Below are 22,687 nucleotides of genomic sequence, written 5' to 3'. Positions count from 1 at the left end.
AATGGGAGATATTGAGACAGGCAGATAGGCACATCACATTTGCACATTGATGCAGCCTGGTAGGTACCGGTAGTCATTCACAAAGTCACACTCACCAAAGTTGGGTTCCTCTCTAGCATTTTTACTCCCCATAATATGCCCACGATATTCCCCCGCCCCTTGCAAATCCTTAATAACTTTTATCACTTCCTTATTTTAGTATTACTTCCTTGTGGTACTTTTGACCCTGATGCCAGTTCGGTTATGGTTCATCAATTGTTGTATCAATGGAGGGTTAAATACTTTTAGAGGGTTATCTTTAAAACAGTTAGATGACTTTCATTTCACCCTTTGTGAAATATTGGCAAATATCTGAAGTGAACTTTATCCCGCTGGTTCACTGCATGCTCGTTGTTCCCATGTGGATGAGTTTCAAAGAAACTCCTACACTTAACATAAGGCAAAAGTACACACTTTTTTAATGTTCTAAAAATAAAGAAAAATGCTCATGATTTTCTGAACAGTGAGAGATTTGCACCAGATCTGCAATTTCAGCTACTGCAGATCTTTCCAGTTTGTACCACTTGTAACCTTTTAACATTTTTTTTAAAAAAAAACAGATTTGCTCACAGAATAAATAGAAGTTCTCCAGCTGTTTAGATGAATACATTATTTCCTTTCAAAACAAAAAAGGGAAACAAATCTAAAAGCACATGTAAAATATTCCTTTGAATTTTATTCTAAATCCAATTAAGCAGCTAAAAAATAAAATGGTTGTTAAATCCCTCATTGGCTTTGCTTCGCTTTATTCTGGCCTTCAAAAGCTAACCCAACAGAAAGATTTTACAACGTCCCAAAAATATCTGAACAATCCAGCATTGGAAAATCTCCAAAGGATAGAAAGTTGTATGGTTGTTATGGATCAGCTGCTCTTGAAAATGTCTTTGATAGCTAAAGCAGCATGTGGATGATATAGTCGAGTTTACAGGCTTCCCAGTGGCTGGCCACTGTGAATACGGTATGCTGGACTAGATGAGCCATTGGCCTGATGCAGCAGGCTATTTTTATGTTCTTAGCACAAGTGTACTTGATTTTACAGATTATGTTGGGAGGAAAAGTATTTGAGGGTAGAGGGGAGTGGCTGAAAGAAAAATACCATAATTTCCAGTGCTGCAGGTGCCCTTAATCCTGATTTCCTCCCTGCCCCTGCTGCCGGGTCATCCCACCCTGCTGTCCCTCATCCCCAAACCCATGGTCATAGAACTTCCTCTGTCACTGGAAAATAGGGAGGAGTAGGGAATTTCCTACATTTCCTTTCACCTCCCACTATTCCTTCATCCCTGGCTACTCATAAATCAGCTGGCAGTGCTAAGGCAGTGGTCTCCATTGGTGACTGTAGCAGCTATCAGAACCAGCAACTCACACAATCACTCTGAGGCATTTTTTTTCTATGTAAAGACTTTCTTGGCAGCTTCTTTTGTTACCCATATCTGTGTTTCAAAGTGGTCCATTTGGGGCATCAGATTCTCAAGTATTTCCCTTATACGACTTGCTTTTCAGCAAGCCACTGACAGTTGAGTATGCAACATGAGTTATTCCAGCCTTAGCACATTTGAAACCTTATTACCATCCAGAACACATGCAGTAAAGTGGAATTACCTCTAACCTGAAGTCCCATTTTATGCTTGCTTGACTTCATCAGCCGCAGGAAATGTAGGGATTGGCAAAGATTGACTGAATGCTCAGGGAAACAGGAGGCCACCAACCTCCCAGGAGAACAAAACTTTACCAAACAAATCTATTTTTTAAAATGTGCACGCTGTTATTTTCTGCATCATATATTCCCCCCCCTTCCAAAGTTCCCTCAGTTTTGAGGATTTAGTCCAATGACTTTAAAACATCTCTCATTAGTATGAATAGAGATACAACATGGTGGGGGGGCTGACTGTTGCCCTTTTAGCTCCCATCATCACTGCGGGATGTGACCAAACTAGACAACAATGAAAAGCGCAGGAGCCCTATTCTTGATTTCACTTGGCTACTTATTGTCCCCATACATGAGTAATGAGAGTTGGTTCTGCTAGTTTCCTTTTTTCGTCCTGTAACATTTTCATCTTTGTAGGTGTAAGATAAACTTCCCAGCGCCGAATATAAGAAAGCAACTGCTCACTTAATGAAGAATTGGAAAGTTCTTTATTCTCTCCTCCTTCCCCTGCCCAGAATAAATCCAATTTTCTATCCTTCCCACTGCTCACCACCTCCTATGCATTAACATGTATGCCAGGTGTGCTGGCTCTTCCTCTATAAAAGAAGTGACAGAAGTGTCTGTAGAGCTAGCGAGCTAGCTAGGATTAGGATTTATTTTAAGATATGCACCCAGAAAAGGGGAAATATATATTTGTCACTGCCAGCACTGCAAAATCACTTTAAATATTTTTCCTGCCCTCATGGCTAAATGGTTGCACTTGCAAAGCTCCTATTATTAATTTTGGTACTACATTTGTTTCTCAACCCACATTGCACAGTTAATCTTCATAAAGCTTCAGTGTCTTTTATTTACAGAGTTGTGATACTTAGAGGTTTAACACATTCAATGATGATGAATATGCTCTATTTATTCTTATGTAGAAGAGCTGGTATCTAGTTCAAACGCTGTTTGTTTATTTCCATTTCTAGAAATGTGTGGAATCGTTCCATAGATTCAAGCTCTGTATGAGTGAAATGGGATAATGATGTAGGAAAATTTAGCCCTGGATCTGACTGTTTCAACAGTTTTAATTGCTTCATATATTGTCCAAACATTTCCTCCTCTAATTGGTACTATAGTCAGGGCTGATTCGCACATTCTGCAACAGCAAATCTCAGATCGCCTCTGAGTGCGCACTCATTAGGGAGTTGTGATCAATCTTGGTGGTATATCAGGCAGGATTTTATGAGTATTGGGTAGCACCTCAATGAACAACCAAGGAGGTTGACATTACAAATCCTACTTTTAAGCTTAATACTGTAAGTTTCCTGTGTGCTTTGAATACATAGAAAGACAGAGTATAAATGGTATCTTCTTGCTGCATTGACTTGTTTGATTCTGATCTGTACACTTGTTTCTTTCCTAGTGTAATGTCCCTTTAATATTTATGAATTGCTTCATCAGAATACGTAAAAAAATATTTACTCAGTCAAGTGCTTAGGTCTATTGTTCCTTCTCTAGGTGTCTGTTTACACTTGCTTGTGTTTTGACTAATGAATGAACCTGTTTGTCTTTTTGGAGGCCTGCACATTGTTGACCTTGATTTACAGAACCTTTGATAATCAGGCACCACATGGTGTCAGAAATTGGTGTGGATTTCTTTTCTTTTTTGGAGTTGGGAGTTGTCGGTGCATTTTTGCACACATTTACCAGTTTGGTAGTTGTGAACATGGATTCCTTTTGGTCTCTGCCTCCACTGGTCCTGGGTCCCACTGTAAACCTTGCCCTACTTTGCCTTGCTGGGACCAAACATGAACTTTGGCCTTGAGTCAGACCCCCTTCCCTGCACACAACCGGGGTTTTTGCTTTGATCAGAACAAGACACTCAAGTGACAGAGTCGCTAGTACAATCAGACTAGTACAAAACTGTAGCACTTGGCATAGCTACAAGTATAGCAAAGGCTTCCGTAAATGATCAATCTAGAGAAGGCCTAGTGTTCTGCAACTCAATCATTCATCTCTTTAAAAAAGGAAAGAGAGAGCCACTGAGTTCCCAGATTGGTTTAGGACCACACTGGGGACCAATGGAAGCTCCCACCACCATGGGAAATAGCCACTCTCTCTGTGTGTGAATTTTATTGGAACTGCTGGGGGAGGGACTAACTTACTCCTGCATGTTGCGATCCTAATCCTAATTTGCGGTGGGGGCTGCTATTTAAATATTTATTTTTTAAAAAACTAGACACATGATTTGCAGCCACACAATTCATGTCACATCTACTTCACCCCTAAATGTCCTATAGTAACTAGATGGGCACTAAATATGTGCCTGTGTGGGCTGCTGCCCATTTGAACTGTTAGTGCAGTGGTGGAGCCAGAGCCAACGATAACTGGAGCCAACCAATACTTGGTTAGCTCCCAGCCTCCTCCTCCTCCTCCATGCTGAGTTCTACAAGGGCAACACTGAGAATATGGAGTAAGAATCTTGTAATCAGTGTCGCCCTCTGGTCTGGTTGTGAATAGATGGGAGCTGGTTGAGCACAGTCTGGTTACTTGATGAGGCAGTGTCCCATTTGCTGTAATGGACCTGCCTCCTTTGGGGGTGGGGACCCAAACTGGTGCTTTTTGTGGGTGTTTTATGCATCATGTCATTTACACAATAACAGTGCAATAACTGTGTATTTATCCTGGATTTCCCACACACCATTCCACTTCATTAAGTGTTCTGTGCTGCGTCCACAGTGTTACTGCATTATTACCAACTGGAGGGCCATTCTTCTAGTGTAACACAACAAATGTGGGCAGAAATCTCCCAAACAACCCAAAACATTTGTGGCATGAAAAGTTGAAGAATTTAAGCCAGGAGCTACAGAATAAGCAGTAACTGTAAACAAAGGAGTATGTCTCCCCTGAATCTTTTGCGGGTGCATTCAATGGTATTGAAGCTGAGATCATGTATAACTGCCCTGATACCATCATGAGCACCAATCATAAGGAATACACAATTAAACTGTCATCTGGAGGGGGCCCAGCATTCATGCACATAATTTGTAAAAGTGCCTCAGGTTCCTGCGTTTTATATCTGAAAGCAATCTCGAAATCTGAAACAAAGTAACAGCATGTATGTCTAAAGAATATGAAACTTCTACAGCCTTGCCTTATTAAAATGCCTGCCAAATTAAACTTCCACTCCCCCTTTTATTCCTACTAGAGCTCTTGTGGAAAGCTCTACAGCTGAGTCAGCACCTTGAAGCAAAAGGCATATCTAATTCTTAATGTCATCTCTCTTGCCGCAGATTTTTTAGTTCACTTAAGTATGTTTTCCCCTGACTCTTCCGCTCATCCATTTGGCTGAATCTGAAGCACAACAACTCATTGTTCTTTGATGGAAGAACGATTGTATACATGGGCAGGTTTTTGTCTCAGGGCTGTTTCTCACAGTATCTCATTGTGACAGGATTCCATGCTGCTGTGGCAACCATCTGTATACTGAAACCACGCGAGCCAGTGCCAATTGCATAGCTCAGGTGGTGACTGCAAGATCCATCTAAGTAGCCCTGCCCATGTTGTTCCAGTATACAGTTCGTTACCACAGCAGCGTGGAATCTCAGCATGGAGAAGCTGCTTCCACAGCACAGGCAGAGCATCACATAAGAAAAGGGCCCTGTCTGGGCTTTCTGGAACTCCACATCGTCTTTGGTTGTGAGCCACTTGGAAAGGAACCCACATTCATGTAAAAAGCCAAGTAAATTAGCAGTACTATATAATTGAAAAATAATATCAATAACACTAATAATAATTTTATTAATTACATTGCACGAGACATCTCAGAGTGATTTACAATAGGATAGAAACATACACAGAACAATTGCATATATAAATCCAGTTTAAAAAACCCATCTGCATACCGTGTTTCTCACATTTTAAGACACCGTCTTATAACTTTTTTCCCTCAAAAAAACACTGGGTGGCTTATTTTCAGGGAATGTCTTGTTTTTATTACGTCAGGAGCAGTGCCCCTCTTGCTCCCTGGCTCCCTGCGGGGCAGGATTCTTGACTGAAAGAAAAGGACGGGCAACAGCCACCACCAAACTCCGTGAGAGGGAGTCTGAGGGAAGGGAAGTGTGTGCGTCCCTGGCCCAGCCCTCTCTCCCCGGCCCTGGGATGTTCGTGAGGGAGGGAGGGAGGGAGCTCCTCCGAAGGGCTGCTCTCTCTCTCTCTCTCCTCCCAGGTGGGGACTCACTTAATAGCAATCTGCTACACTGGAGCTTCTTAAATTTAAACCAGTACAGTATAATGGAATCTATCTGTGTGATGCAGTACGTATAGCAAATAAGGATCTCTACCAGCCAGCCCAAGACTTAAGAGCGAAAGTTCCAACAATGTAGCACTTTGTAGCACTGATAGCAAAGAGGCTACCGGCTGATAAGAGATACTGTAGAAAACAAGGCAGTTGAGCAGCAATTAAAATGGTAAATGGTAGCAATTGTAGCAATTGAGCCAGCAGGAAAGCGGGGTGAGATAATCTGCTGGTCCTAACTGCTTCTCTTACCCACAAAATGTTAACTTTTAGCAGCTCCTAAACAGCGAGAAGCCACCGGCAGCGATCCCGGTACCAGTAAAAATCCTTAAAGGGGCAGCTCTACAGACAAGCAATAGAAAGAAAAAGAATCCTCACTTTTTAAAAGGTTTTTAAAAGGGGGGAAGGTGGGGGGAAGCGAGAGGTGGGCTCTGTGTGTGTGTGTGTGTGTGTGTGTGTGTGAGAGAGAGAGAGAGAGAGAGAGACACGCAGGGGAGAGAGAGAGAGAGAGAGACGCGCACACAGAGTCTCTCCCTAAAGGGGAAGGCAGCGTCTTCAATCGCCCCTCTTTTCTTCCTCCTGTTTCATCTCCTCCCCACCGCAAATGCCACTTTTCTCCTCTTCACTCACACAGCCTAGCTAAAAAAAAAAAAAATCGAACGGGAGGGGAAATCACGAGTCTGCAGCAACCAGCAGCTATGGCTCTTCGGTGCATTTTTACAAGCTTTTAAAAGAAATACGTGTCTTTGGAGCGACAGCAAAATGGGGAGAGATTTTTAGGGGGGGGAGTTTGCTGGCGGGAGGGGGGAAGGGTCTATCACTATGTCTTATTTTCGGGTTATGGCTTATATCGCACAATTGCTTAGAAATCCTGCTATGTCTTATATTATGCCTACGTCTTAAAAAAGGAGAAACACGGTATATAAAAACAGTTATAAAGCTTATACTACAACCACCCCTATATAAAATCATTCATTACAGTGGTACCTTGCTTCGGAAGTCTGTTCCAAAACCAAAGCGTTCCAAAACCAAGGCACGCTTTCCCATAGAAAGTAATACAAAATGGATTAATCCATTCCAGACTTTTAAAAACAACCCCTAAAACAGCAATTTAACATGAATTTTACTATCTAACGAGACCATTGACCCATAAAATGAAAGCAATAATCAATGTACTGAACTATAAAATAAATAAAACAGTATTGTAGATGATTTAAAAAATTCAAAAAAATTCTTCTTACCTGCACTGATGATAGTCATTGTTTGGATGGGGAGCTTTTATCCATTTCTGCAGTCACACAATCAATCAATCAATCAGTAAGTAGCTGAACTGGGTTCCACATGGTCACAAAAACAGATTAACCAAAAAAGCACCAAAAAAAAAAGCAAAATAAATACCAAAAACAAAAGCACCAAATATAAGCTCCAAATATCACCTCAGAACACTGCAGTCAGAAACGGAAGGCTTGAATTACAAAGGGGGGGGGGACGCAAATTAGCAGCGCAACAAAATGGAAGCTCTGGCCTCAAAATGGAGCTTCTGGATTCCAAAAAAAAGTTTGAAAATCGGAACCCCTACTTCCGGTTTTCAAGCATTCGGGTTCCAAGTTGTTCGTGAATTAAGCTGTTCAAAAACCGAGGTACCAATGTATATATAATTCATATCCAATACAGACACCAACTTTAGATTGGCCCTTTAGATTGGAGCAACTTTGCTGCAAAATGTGGTAAGCTGGCCCTGCTGTGGGCCCTCCTGCTCAACCCGCTGAGGGGGGTCCTGGGTTCTGCCTCAAATTCCTGCCCTGAGTTGTAGAGGAGGAAGGGTCCTCAAAAGCCATCTCATCCAACCCCCTTCCAGTGCAGAAAATCCATAATAGGGTACCATTCAGTCTCTGCTGTGAAACTTCCAATGAAAGAGAATCTGTTCTGCCATTGACCATCATTCCTACTTTTTCATCTAAATCCTTTTTCTTCTACTGTATTTTGGATCTTATGCACAGCAGCAGCAGAGAACAAAATTTCTCCATCTTCTATATGACAGCCCTTCAAATATTTGAAGATGGCTGAATATAGGAAACTGTTGTACACCATTGGTGTAGCCCGCCCAATATTGTCTACACTGACTGATAGTGGTTCTCCAGTGTTTTGGATAGGGGACATTCCTTCCCCTACCTGGAGTTTCCAGGGATTGAACCTAGAACCTTCTGCATCCAAGGAAGATGCTTACCACTGACCTATAGCCTTTCCCAGCTACTGCTACAATGATTATCGTTAGCAGTACAACTGAATCTGAAATTAATCCCACACTATATGGCATACCATAATATGAAGGAGCAGCATTTCAATAATTGCAGCATTTCAATAATTACAGGCCATTGCCACATATGAAAATGGCTTGAAGAACAAGCGGAAAATGTTCTCTTTCTCTCTTTCTCCCTTTCTCTGAATGATTTTCCTTTCAGTTGCTATATTCACCTCTGAGCCAGTTAGTCATTTTCAGCCTACCCAAATGTGAAGCAGCAGAGTGCATGGGTTACAATGTGGGTCATTCACATTCAAACCAAAGAGCTCACTGCAGTGCACAGTGGTCCACATTCGCTCTCATACCTATAGCCTTAGATAATAGTTTGAAGGCAATGAAACACAAATTCCTTGTGATCACATCTGGCAACTTTTCAATTAGTTCAGCTGTGAATACAATCCACATCCAATGTGTTTGTAGACCCACAGCAGCAGCTACAAAACACCACCCACCCTTATTTCATATAAGATCATCTGTTGACCTAGAGGAACTTTGTTACTCTGCCCTTGTCTCTGCAAAATAAACTGAACGCTAGAGCTGGAGGTTTTGTATTAAACTAACTTTTACACTGAGTAGACCACGGGTCCTGCAAATTCTGCAGTTATTTCTTTGGAGGAGAATGTTATATTGCCGTCTTCTTTGGTGACGCAGTGTATTCTTGTTTTGAGTGATTTTTTCCCCTATACAGTCATACCTCAGTTTAAGTACGCTTCGGTTTGAGTACTTTCAGTTTAAGTACTCTGCGGACCCGTCTGGAAAGGATTAATACACTTTCCATTACTTTCAATGGGAAAGTTCGCTTCAGGTTAAGTACGCTTCAGCTTAAGTACTTCACGGACCATCTGGAACGGATTAATCTACTTTCCATTACTTTCAATGGGAAAGTTCGCTTCGCATTAAGTACGCTTCAGGTTAAGTACAGACTTCCGGAACCAATTGTGTACTTAAACCAAGGTACCACTGCACGTGTTTGCTAATAGTCTCGAGTATTTCCTACCATACTCATAGAAGCACTGTCTTGAGTGTTGATCATTTTTGGTTGGTTTCTAGTGAGTCTAGTTCCCTCATTTTTTGTTCTATAAGTTTAAGGAGTCTTTTAGCTCCTGTTTGTAACGTGATGAGAGGGGCTGTGATGTTTTGTTCTACTGTATTTTGCTAATTTTTGAGGAGGCTTGTTTTTTAAGGGATGCTTTCTCTTTTATGCAAACTCCTCTGGTGACCACTTTCATTGTGTCCCAAAGGAGGGCGGTTGTTGTATTGTCTACATCATTTTCTTTGAAGTAGTTTTGGAGAGCATATGTTTTATTATTGATTGTTTGTGCTCCTCGCTGTATTAATTCATTATGGCCATAGCAGTAATTTCATTAACACAAAGATAGTTGCCTTTTACATTTTAAAATACTTGAAGGAGAATTTGACTTGCTCAATTACGTACACATACTATTGTATCTATGTCCTTGTTACTGCATTGTATTTTTGTGGGAGTGGGAATGAAGCACACACAATGCTACAGTGTGATTGGGAGATGTTTTAAATTGTTGTCACTTCAGTTGAAAAGAGTGTGGCTGTATATTAAGAAAAAATGGGAACTGGTTTGTGGACCATATCTGCAGGACTAAAAGTAGTTAGACAACCGATACATATAACAGCAACCCACTTGTGCTATGTAATCAAGAAAGTAGGATGAATCTTAAATGAGATCAACATTTAGTGGGAAACAACTGAACCTGAAAATGGTGTCTTACACTATTGGGTTGAGTTTAACATAATATGGAACAAAGGTTTTTCAATAATTGCCTGAGCTCTCATAATGTCAGGGATAATATACAGCCAGAGGACCTGTCATCATGAGTGATAATTCTAAGATATCCATCCAATATGGGGACCTGTCTCACCTTTGTGGCAATAATTCAGAGATGGCTTAGGGCAAGAGAAAAGTAGCTCCTGCCTTAGGTCTCCCTACTCACCCTCATTGTCTAATTTACTGAATCAGGTGTTTGAATTGGAAACAGGCGAATCAGGTCTGATGATTCTTTAAAGTTAAAAATGAGCACAAGGAATCCATACAAGGCAGGATCTCACACCATTCCATTAATATCTGTAGGAAATAGTCATCCTATGCTCACAGACTGAATGTGTGAGGTGGGTATCACAGATCAAAGTCAAGAATTCATGGCTGCTCAGGGTAGATTGTGATACTGACAATAGATATGGAAGACAGTCAAGGAGATGAGGCTTAGGGGAGAAAGATAAGCAGTTCAGTCATAGACTTCTTGGGTTGGATCTAGAGAATGCTTCCACAAGCAGTACCTTTCCCTGAGCTGAGCTGCATTCAGGACACTCCTGCAAGTGGAAAGGAGGAGGGTAGTTTTTTTCCTCCCCCCCCCCTCTGCCTTCTACAGTGCACCAACACTCTGGAGCAGACTTTTACAGGCATAGGGAGCTGCATGAAGATATGGGAATCAAGAAAACTGCATCCTCTCCCATTCTGCCAGTGGAATTCCTCTGTTGCAACAGAAGCCTTCCATGAGAGCCCTTCCATTTGTGGGGGGTGATGTTTGGAATAGACTCAACCTACTGCACCAATCGAAATGGTGAGGAGATGCTATGTAGAAACGTCCATCAGACAGACAGCTGGAAATACAGGGATGGACTGAGGAGGAAAGGTGGATTAGTAATGATGGCTAATTTCAGAACTGGGATGTGAGGTTGAAAATGAACTCCCCCAGTTTGGCATGACTGCGGGGAAAAATAATGTTCCAGTAACTAGAAGATTGTAGAGACAAAATCATGGGTGGTTGTTTTATTTGTGAAAGAAGGCAAATATGGCAATCATCTATTTTCATCAGCCTTCTGCTATGCAAAGACTTTTTCTATCAAAGAGGGGAAATGCTTTAAACAACAAAAAATATGACCCACTTTATTTGTTCTAACAAGGAGAGAGCTACAAAACACTGCAGCTGTTTCCATTAACAAGATTTGGTGCAAGATAGTTAGGTAGATAGATAGATCTCAAGGACAAAGGGAAGTGTCCCCATAACTTGCTGCTATTATATTATGTTCTCTTTGTCCTGAGGGTTGTCTTCCTGGGCTTTTGTGGGTATTTTTGCATTTCATGAGCACTTAGGGTGGAAATATTATGGAAAGAATATCCACAGAAAAACTGCTCATGCTAAGTAACTGTCAGAGAGTGGGTTTTGAAATTGTAATCCAAGAATTCACATGGGAAATTCTAAGAGTTAGGCTGTTTCCGCTATTTCAAATGAACATGTAATTTCCTCATTCTTGTATGGAAAATCTGCACTTACACAGCTTTAACAATGAGTCATCTGCCAAATAAACCATAATTCCTTAGCTTTACCTCTGTTTCTCTTACTCCGCCAGTTCTGCTGTGTTATTGAGATAACACTATAGCCACTAACTGATAACTCAGTTGTAGCTTTGCTTAAACAATCAAAAGTGCCCCACTATTGATGCTGAAGTGAGGAAAATATGCAGTGGTTCTCTACTTCAAAGGGGAAACATGCCTAGGCAGTATAGGCCAAATTATTTAAATAGGTATCCATTTGTTTGTTTGTTTGTTTGTTTGACCGGATGCCATCCTATTCAATAAACTGGAATGCTTTACAATTGTGTCTTTTCTAGACCTCCATTTTCCAAACTCCCCAGAAAAGGAATGTGCACTGTAACATCTACAACAATTTCATAGAATCAGAGTTGGAAGAGACACCAAGGGCCATCCAGTCCAATTTGAAATCACACTGAAAAACAAACCAAAGTTAACAAACCAATAGAGCAGCAATCCCAATCCAAAGGCAAACCATTGAGTGGAGAGGACACGAGCAATGCCTTTGAAAACAAAAAACATTTATAACTGGCAATAAAAGTTATATAAGAAAGGAGCCAAGCGAATCTTTTCAGGAGGGCAGCAGTGGGGGCTGGTGAGGCAGTTTGCTATGTGAAAACCATGGAGGCAGACTGGACAGTTTATGTCAGTAGCCAATGATGCCCACAGCGCTCCCTGCCTCCCCATTTAAACACCATAGAAGTCAGAAAACTGCTTCAACGAGTGGTGGCAGGGGCCCCAGAAAGAGGGATGCCTCAATGGAAAATTAATTGAGAATTCACTGCCCTTGGAATTTACTGCTCCTGGAACTTAATAGTGCAGACAAATTCTCTCTCATATGTTAATAAATTACCATGGCACTGTGGCATTTCTTGCTTGGCACCTCCTCAATTATTATTCTGGTGTTATCCCCGTTAGCTACTGTATAGCCTTAGTCATGTAATTCTTCAACTAAGCTGTGTCTCCTTACTCAGTTTCACATGAAATGTCTATGCATTTGTTTGCCCTGTCTAACGGAGGCTGTTTTCTAAGCCTTTTGAGACAATTCAGAACATAGCTCATGATAATTCCTACAAACCTAAAGAGTCATATTCAATATAACACTAAGCAAATCATTCCATCAGGCACACAAATGGCACTCTGGTCCAAAACTCCTCATGACACATGTGGAAAGCATTAGGGATAAAATGGCACCCTGTGTCACTTTGTAGAGTAAGCCCTAGGGGAGTGAAGAATATTCTTCCAATGCTACTCTCTGGACATGACCTTGCAAGTAGGAACTGAACGACTGTAACGCAGAGCTACCAATGCCCATCCCCAGTGCTATTTTTCTAGAAAAACGCTATCAGAACTCGCCATGAACACCTCCCACTTTCTATTAGAATGGCAATGGCACCCGCCTGAGAGGTGCCGGAACTGAGCTCTGGTGAGTTCCCCCTGAAAAAAGTCCTGCCCATCCCACAGAGTGAGGATGCCATAGTCAGTTGTCAGGTGAGTCTTGATAACAAACGAGCATTGTTACCTTAAAAGGAAGATTTACTGCAAAAACCATCAGAGTTTACTGGAGCTGCGATCACAGCTGTCTGTCCACAATTCAAAGATGTCCCTTCTAAGGTGGGTGTTTCCGGCGAGGCCAGAAACAGCCGAACTTCCTCTTGTCTTGGAGACCCCCCCCCCTTCTCATTCTCTGAGAGTACTTCTGTGATCTTTCCTGCTCACTGAGCTGGTTTCATTTCTAGCCTCTGCATTTAGTTCTTCACTCACAAGCTGGCAAGCTGCTGGCTGACTCTCTCTTCCTGTGTTATCAGTTGACATTTCTAAGGGAGGATGGGGAGTGGGCTCTCAGCTATAATCATCCTGTCTTGCTGTTCACCCTCTCTCGTCCTGGCGCCTTCCTTCCCTGGGAGCAAGCTGCAAACTGGGAGCTGGCTGCAAACTTCCTTTGGGAGCTGGCTCAATCATGACATCTGTCACGGTGGCCGGAGTGGACTACTTCAGAGTAACGACGCCACGCAGCTCTGCATTTTATTCTTTTATTGGTGCTGCGTATTTACAGTGCTCAAGTCATTGCTATTTACACGGAGTGATGTGGTCAGTCGGTTTCAGAACCTCCTAATGGCTTTTGGCGCGTCTTTCTCCAACACAAAAGCTTTGGCAGACCCATCCTCTTGCCCCTCCTCTTCCTGCGTAATTCTGGAGTTGGGGGGATGGGTCTTCCCCCCTTGCTTGCCCCTTCCTGTCCCACCTGGGACCCTGGCTCCTCTACCTTGCCTGAGCCTCGGACACGACTTCCTGCTTCCCCACTGGAATCGGAACTCTCCCTGCTTTCCCCTTTGCTCGGGGACGGGCTTGAACTCAGGAGGGGAGGGACTTCGCGATATCCCCTGTCCCTCACATCCACCCCCCTCCCAAGCTCTCCTTCACCCCTCCCCAGGCCCCCCCCATGTGTCGGTGACGACTGGAAGCCTAAGAACTCAGTGCTCTCCGAGCCCGTTGGTGTGAATACCTCCCCCCAGTCCTGCGAGCCCCCCCCTTCCGCCTGGGCGGACGGGAATCCCAAAAAGTCCGTGGCGTCAGAGCTGGTGGGGGTAAAAACGTTCTGCCAATCTGCTCCTTCCTCTGACTGGGTGGATCTCGGTGACACCCATACCTCATCCTCTGGTTCCTCAAACTCCGCTTCCCAGCGCCATGGTGAGCTGCTCTCCCGTGCCTCCTCCTCCTCCCCCTCCCTTTCCATGTGCCAGGGCTTGGGTCTGTGGGGAAAGAGGGCGTGAAATTCTTCCACCAAGAATTCCTCCTGTATCTGAGTGGCTGGGACCCATTCATTCTGGGACGGTGGAGCATCCTCCCATGCCATGAGGTACTCCAGTCCCCCCACCCCCCACCTTGAATCCAGGATGGCCGTGGCCTCATTGAGTTGCTCCCTGCCTTCCCTCTCCCCCCCTCCCTCGGGGGTTTGTTCGCTGTCTCGGAGCCTGCTGCTTTCCCTGTACGGCGACAGCAGCGATCTATGAAACACTGGATGCACCCTCATGTCCTCTGGCAGTGCCAGCCTGTATGCCACCGGGTTGACCTGTTGCGTGACCGTGAAGGGGCCCAGCCTTTTGGGTGCCAGCTTTTTGCACCTCCCTCTGGTGGGAAGGCCCTCCGAGGACAACCACACCTTGTCCCCCACCCTGATGACCTCCCCTAGTCGCCTGTGGCGATCTGCCCCCTTTTTGTACGCTTCCTTGGCCCTCTCCAAGTGTTCTCTGAGCTGCTGGTGCACCGTCTCCAGTTCCTCTGCCCAATCCTCAGCCTGTGGGCCCTCCTCCTCCTCCTCCCCCTCCCTCTCTGGGAAAGATCTGAGGTCGCGCCCGTAATTGGCCTTAAAGGGCGACACCCCTGTGGAGACGTGCACTGCATTGTTGTAGGCAAATTCTGCTAGTGGCAGGCGATCCACCCAGTCCGTTTGCCTCTGGCTGACGTAGCATCTCAGGTACTGCTGCAGAATGGCGTTGACCCTCTCCGCTTGTCCGTTGGTCTGCGGGTGTCTAGCCGTCGACAAGCTGACCTCCACCTGCAGGAGGTTCATGAGCCGCCGCCAGAACCTGGAAACAAATTGGCGGCCACGATCCGAAATAACCCTTAAAGGTAATCCATGCAGTCTGAAAACGTGATCAACAAACAGTTTGGCTGTCTCTTCTGCAGAGACTGCCCTGGCACACGGTATAAAGTGGCACATTTTGGACATGAGGTCCACCACCACCAACACTGCGGTCTTACCCCGGGAAGAAGGCAGATCTGTGATGAAGTCCATGGACAGCACTTCCCACGGCCTGTGTGGCGTGGCTAAGGGCTCCAGCAACCCTGGTGGCGCTGCTCTGACCACCTTTGCCCGCTGGCAGGTGTCACAGCCCCGTACATAGTCTCGAACATCTTCCCTCACCCCTGGCCACCAGAAGTGTCTCATGACTAGGTGAGTGGTCTTGTCCCTTCCAAAATGCCCCGCCGTTGGGTTGTCGTGCATCTGTTTGAGGACCGTACGTCTGAGCTGGGTGGTGGGCAGGTACAGTGCCCCCTTGTAGAAAAGCAGCCCTCTGCGTTCTGCAAAGTCTTTTGCCTGCTCCCTCCCCCCTCTCAGTTCTCTGAAGATGCGGTTGGCAAAGTCATCCGCTGCCGTCAGTGCTGTGAGTTCTGCCTCGCTCACCACTGCTGCTCCGCAGGACCATGCCGACGGGGGGAAAATGTGCCTTGGGGCTGGTGGCTCCTCCTCCTCCATGTACTCTGGCTTGCGGGAGAGGGCATCCGCCCTGACGTTCTGCTCTCCCGGGATGTAGTGTATGGAGAAGTTGAAGTTCGAGAAGAACTCTGCCCACCGTATCTGCCGCTGGTTGAGCACCCTGGCAGTTCTCCAGAACTCCAGGTTCTTGTGGTCTGTGCACACCTGGATGGGGTGCTTGGCGCCCACCAGGAAGTGTCTCCAATGTTTGAACGCAGCGTGGATCGCAAGAAGTTCTTTGTCAAACACGGTGTAGTTGCGCTCGGGCTGTGTCAACTTCCTGGAGAAGAAGGCACAGGGTCTCCACTCCCTGTTGGTGTCCAGTTGCAACAAAATGGCGCCCACAGCTTTCTCAGAAGCATCTGTCTCAATGCGTAGGGGCGCGTCCTGGACCACGTGGAACAGGTTCTGGTCCGAGGCGAACACCCTCTTGAGGCTTTCGAACGCTGCTTGCGCCTCTGGTGTCCACCTGAACTTCTGCTTGCCTCTCAGGCAGTCAGTGATGGGAGCCGTAACGCGAGAGAAGTTCTTGATGAACTTCCTGTAGAAGTTGGCGAAGCCTAGTAGGCGTTGGGCATCTTTGCGCGTCCTGGGGCTGTGCCAGTCCAGGATGGCCTGCACCTTGTCCTTGTCCATCGCCAGCCCCTTGTCTGACAGCTTGTAGCCCAGGAAGTCCACCTCCTTGGTGTGAAACTTGCACTTCTCCAGCTTCACATACAGGTGGTTCTCCTTCAGGCGCTGCAACACTTCCCTGACATCTTTCACATGCTGCACTGGGTCATTGGAATAGATAAGGATGTCATCCAGAAAGACCAGGCAGTTCTTGAAGAGGAGGGACCCCAGGACGTGGTGCATGAGGGCCTGGAAGCATGCTGAGCCCCCTTGCAAACCGAAGGGCATCACCAGATATTCAAAAGAGCCGAGAGGCGTGAACATCGTGGTCTTCCACTCATCGCCTTCCCGGATCCTGATCAAGTTGTACGCCCCCCTCAGGTCTAGCTTGGTGAAAATCTTGCCCCTGCGTGCTGCTGTCAGGAGATCATCCACTCTGGGCATGGGGAAAGCCACTGGCTCTGTCACCGAATTCAGCCGTCTAAAATCCACCACCAGGCGGCGCTGTTGCGTGTCTTTCTTGTCCACCCAGAAGACCGGGCTGCCCCCTGCTGCCTTGCTTTCTCTGATGAACCCCCGCTTGAGGTTCTTGTCGATGAAAGCGCGCAGATCCTCCAGTTCCTGGTCTGACATGGCGTACAGCTTGGCTGGGGGTATAGTTGCCCCTGGCACCAGGTTGATCTGGCAGTCAAAAGGCCTGTGTGGGGGTAGGTGGTCGGACTCCGCTTCGCTGAAGACCTCCTGCAGGTCCCAGTACGGCTTGGGTATCGCCTCACCCCCTTTGACGTGCATGGTGGCCACCGTGGCTATCGGAGGCCCCTCCCCTGGTTGGTGCTGCATGCAATGTTCCAGGCAAAAGTCCGATCCAAAAGTGATGCATCTCTGGTGCCAACTGATGGAGGGGTCGTGGCGCGCCAGCCAGCTCATGCCCAAGACGATGGGGGGGTCTGAGATGGTGGTGACGTTGAATGCCAGTGTCTCTGAGTGCCTTCCCACCGTCATTCTCATGGGGGGGGGGTTTGATGAGTGATGGCCCCCCCCAGCAGCTCTCTGCCGTCAATGGTTGCCACGTGAAGGGGAAAATCCAGCTGCAGAAGCTGGATCTGGTGCTCTTCTGCAAAGTTTCTCGAGAAGAAGTTCGCTGAGGCACCACTGTCAATTAAGGCAAGGACTGTCAGGGGATAGCCATTAGGGAGCGTTAGCGTGACTTCTAGAACCACTCCTGCTCTGGGAGGGGTGGGCTGGCTCTGCTCCTCTCTGTGCGGGTGGGTGGGCTGGGGCTGTTGTCTGCTGACTGTGCCTGGCTGCTGCCCCTTGTCTCCTGCAGCCAGGCTTTCCCGTTTCCCTGCTGTGGTGCTGCGTCAGTGGGGGAGGGCACCACCGTTCCCGCCCTTCCTTGCCACTCCCTGCGATGTGGGCAGTCTCTGACGAGATGCTGGGGGGAGTTGCAGAGAAAGCAATTCCCGCCCTTTCCCTCCTTGCGTCTTGGCGCCGCTGGGGTTTGAAAAGCCCGCGCGCGCGCGCTATCAATCTGCATGGGTTCCTGGTCCTGGCTGGCCCCAGGCGTGGCTTGAAAGGGTTGTTGGGGGAGTGGTTTCTCCTGCGACCGTGGGAACCAAGCCCGCTTTGCGCGCGTTGCTTGTTTGTCGCTCCACCGGGATTCCTGTCTCACCCCCACCGCCAGAGCCGCTTTGCTCAGCTGATCCATATCACTGGGCTTTGGACCTCTCGAGAGCTCATCCTTCACCTCCTCATGCAACCCCAAGTAGAACGCCGCTTGCATTGGGGGGGACCCCAGTTCCCACCCCAATCTGTGCACCAGCATGGTGAATTTCGCCCAATACGCGCGAACTGTCATATTTCCTTGGCGTAAATTATGAAGTTCCTCCTTAGTCTGGTCCATATGACTATCGGACGAATACATCGTTTTCAAACCTTCTAGAAATAGTTTGACATTCTTCATGCAAGGATTCCTTGTTGCAATTAACGGTCTTAGCCACTCCCTGGCTGCCCCGGTAAGGTGCTCCACAATAAACGCTACTCTGTGCTCATCATCAGGGAACTCATCGTGGTGCAGCTCAAGAGCATACACAATCTCAGTCTCAAAGCCTTGAAATTCCTTCGGGTCTCCATTGAACTTGCTAACTAGGGTCCCAGCTCTCCTTCCTGGCAGCACTTGGACTTGGGGTGCCCCTCCCGCCTTGTTTTTCTCTGCATCCAGCTTGTTTTGGAGGTCTACCGCCACCGCCCTTAATTGCTGCTCTTTTTCCTGAAGCTCTCTCACCTGTTCCGCAAGTTGTAGCCGGTCGTCCTGGACCTTCTTAGTCTCCTCTTTAGCTGCCTTCAATTCTCCCTGCGCCTGCAGCGACAGCTGCTGCAGTTCTAGCTGGGCTTGCTCCGCGATCTGCCGCCACTTCTCCGCCTCTGACACGCTCATCCCGGCAACTCCAAAGTAGCCCAAAAATGATTAGGAGGTTGCTGTCACGGTGGCCGGAGTGGACTACTTCAGAGTAACGACGCCACGCAGCTCTGCATTTTATTCTTTTATTGGTGCTGCGTATTTACAGTGCTCAAGTCATTGCTATTTACACGGAGTGATGTGGTCAGTCGGTTTCAGAACCTCCTAATGGCTTTTGGCGCGTCTTTCTCCAACACAAAAGCTTTGGCAGACCCATCCTCTTGCCCCTCCTCTTCCTGCGTAATTCTGGAGTTGGGGGGATGGGTCTTCCCCCCTTGCTTGCCCCTTCCTGTCCCACCTGGGACCCTGGCTCCTCTACCTTGCCTGAGCCTCGGACACGACTTCCTGCTTCCCCACTGGAATCGGAACTCTCCCTGCTTTCCCCTTTGCTCGGGGACGGGCTTGAACTCAGGAGGGGAGGGACTTCGCGATATCCCCTGTCCCTCACAACATCAGTGGTATCTCAGCCACTGGGAGACTGAGAAGGAGTAGGGTTTCCTAGTCCTTTCTGCAAAAGTCATCAGGGTGACCAGAGCTGATTCAGACATGAACCCAGCCCTGAATCTAAATTGAGATGGATCCTGGCAGTCAGTCTCATCCAAGAATGTCTTCAGTGGTTCTTCCATGACTTTGTCAATCGCCTGGTCCCTAAAGAGAAGGTATCGGTAATCAGAATACCGTGGATTATGGGAATGCATTGTCTACAAAACAGAATCCAACAGAAGTGAGATAAAACTTGCATGCTTCCACAGCAGACATTTAATAATCTGTATTAGTTTTGCTTTGGGTGGAATTTGGGAGCAAGCTTAATGCTGGCAAGTGACATTTCTATGTTATTTATTGTTCAGGAGGTAGTGAGCTGCAATCTAGCAAATCCTATAAAAATGTCAGAGCATCCACATGACCAGCACTATGCAAATATATATGAACTCATGATGGCATTATTGTAACAATTACAAACAGTGTGCAGTGACCACAAGATTTTCCTTGGATTTATTTCTCTAGCATTTGGAAGCAGCCCAGTTTGTTTCAAATCCACATTGTGTTATTCCAGTTCTGATTGTTATTCAAGTCCAAACCTGATCAGCTGAAACCTGAAACTCTGTTCCATCCACATTTACTATAATGGTGAATCTAAAAATGGTGTGTGTTTTCTTGACACTTTCACATACCGGTAAGTAGACAGCAGGACCAATCTAGGAGTTTTAATGCAGGGAACCTTAAAAAAAAGAAGTCTCTAACTTTTTTTATTTTCTGCCTGAACTGGATGAAATCTGCAGGCCTGGTGTGGGAATAAAGGTAAAGGTAAAGGGACCCCTGACCATTAGGTCCAGTCGCGGACCACTCTGGTGTTGTGGCACTCATCTTGCTTTATTGGCCGAGGGAGCCGGCGTACAGCTTCTGGGTCATGTGGCCAGCATGACAAAGCCGCTTCTGGCGAACCAGAGCAGCGGACAGAAAGGCTGTTTACCTTCCCGCTGGAGTGGTACCTATTTATCTACTTGTACTTTGACGTGCTTTCAAACTGCTAGTTTGGCAGGAGCTGGGACCGAACAATGGGAGCTCACCCCATCGCGGGGATTTGAACCGCCAACCTTCTGATCGGCAAGCCCTAGGCTCTGTGGTTTAACCCACAGCGCTACCCGCATCAGGTGTGGAAATAAATCATGCCAAATTCCAGAAAAACAGGTGAAGTGGATCTCCCACATATCATGATTCTACCATTTTAGAATGGGAAAAGAAAAATTATGTTTCTGTTTAATGTAGAAAATCCCTGATCCACTTTCAGATGCCTTGTTAACTGAGTGTTTGACTAAGGAAGTTGAGGGCATGACCTGAAACACCCTGATTTGCCTTGTCGTTTGGGATGCAGAGATCCAGTGCAGATTCCTAACATTTAACATGGCTGATAAAGTGAACTCTAGCCCATAAAAGCTCATATTATTATTATTATTATTATTATTATTATTATTATTATTATTATTATTATTACAGTGTTCTTTACTGGGTTTCTTAATGCCAAAACTGACATGCAAATCTACTCTACAATGGCCCAGTAATTACCCCCAGATGCAATCAACGTTGTCCCTATAGGAATTTGTTTATGACCACACAGAGAATATGCTACTGAATGTGTTGTGATTGATTTCCTACCATCATTGTTTCTGCCTGATGTCTGCTTGGTTCCTTTTCCTTTTCTTTTCCTTTTAGCATGAACTAATTCCATCGGAACATCTCACAGTGGTAATTAAGATGTAAATCTGGAATTGTGTGACTTGGGGCAGGGCAGTTAAAATAAGTTTTACTGCGATGCATTTAAAGCATTAAATAGATTCTGAAAAAGATTAACTACCAATTTCCCTTTTGTCAGAATGAAACATGGAACATTTCTGTTATGATAACAAGCATGGAGAAATTTCACAGAGGGAGAGGTGCTGACATTCATATTCACAGTACTTATACTTGTAAAATTTTGTCAGCGTGCCTAAATTTTTTTTTCTCATTATCAACAACACTTTTGTACCCTTTAGCCTTCACATGAATAGTAACTTATCTTTAATACTTTAATTCACTATTTCTTTCCTTGCTTCACCCCTCTCCCAGTTAATTTTGTTTCATATCTCTTAATTGTTCAATCTGTATGCCAAAACTGATATTGTCTACTGCAGGAGCTGGCAGCTATTACCCAGAGCAAGTCTATATGAGATACCTGGAAGCCTTACCAAATTTTATTCAAGGTATGGTGAAGTGTGTGTGTGTGTGTGTGTGTGTGTGTGTCTGTCTGTCTGTCTGTCTGTCTGTCAAGAGATTCTGCACTTGTTCCATTTTTCTTTTGGGGGATTGTATTAAACGTAGTGCCCTGGTGCCGTCTGTGTGTACATGTTCCACAACCAACCTTACTGTACTACCAGCCTTGCTGTATGCTTGTGAAAGATGGACCACTTATAAACTCCATCTCCAACTCTTCGAAAGATTCTATCAACAGTGTCTTCAAAATATTTTACACATCACTTGGGAAGACAGGCGAACTAATACTAGTGTACTGGAAGAAGTAAAGAGCACCAGTGTTGAAGCAATGATTCTTCAACATCAACTTTGTTGGACTGGTCATGTTGTGTGGATGTCTGATTATCGTCTTCCAAAGCAACTACTCAATTCCGAACTTTAAAATGGAAAGCGTAATGCTGGTGGTCAACAAAAGAGGTTTAGGACTGACTCAAGGCAAATCTAAAAAAACCCCAGTATAAACACCAACAATTGGGAAACACTTGCCTGCAAGGACTCCAACTGGAGAACAGCTTTTACTAAAGGTGTCATGGACTTTGAAGACACTCGAACTCAGGACGCAAGGGATAAACGTGCTAAGAGGAAGGCACACTTGGCAAACCCTCACTGTGATCAGCTCCCGCCTGGAAATCTATGTCCCCACTGTGGAAGGATGTGGGGATCCAGAATTGGCCTCCACAGTCACTTACAGACTCATTGTTAAAACCATGTTTATGGAAGACAATCTTACTTGGCTACGAGTCATCACTAAAGAAGAAGAAGACATGTTCCATAACTGTGAAACCCTCAAAATTCAATCATGCCAAATTATTGAGCTACACCACCTATATGGGATAGGTAGGGCCAGCCCTACTATTAGACAGAGGAAGATCGTGACCTCAGGGTGGAGGGTAATTTTGAGTGTCATGAAAGGGCAGCAAATTGTTATTGATTCCCACTGTATTTTCACTCCCAG

This window comes from Zootoca vivipara, chromosome 3, assembly GCF_965207765.1.
Source record: "Zootoca vivipara chromosome 3, rZooViv2.hap1.1, whole genome shotgun sequence".
Taxonomy (NCBI): domain Eukaryota; kingdom Metazoa; phylum Chordata; class Lepidosauria; order Squamata; family Lacertidae; genus Zootoca; species Zootoca vivipara.
The sequence above is the reverse complement of the archived record's forward strand: the minus strand, read 5'-3'. Positions refer to the sequence as shown.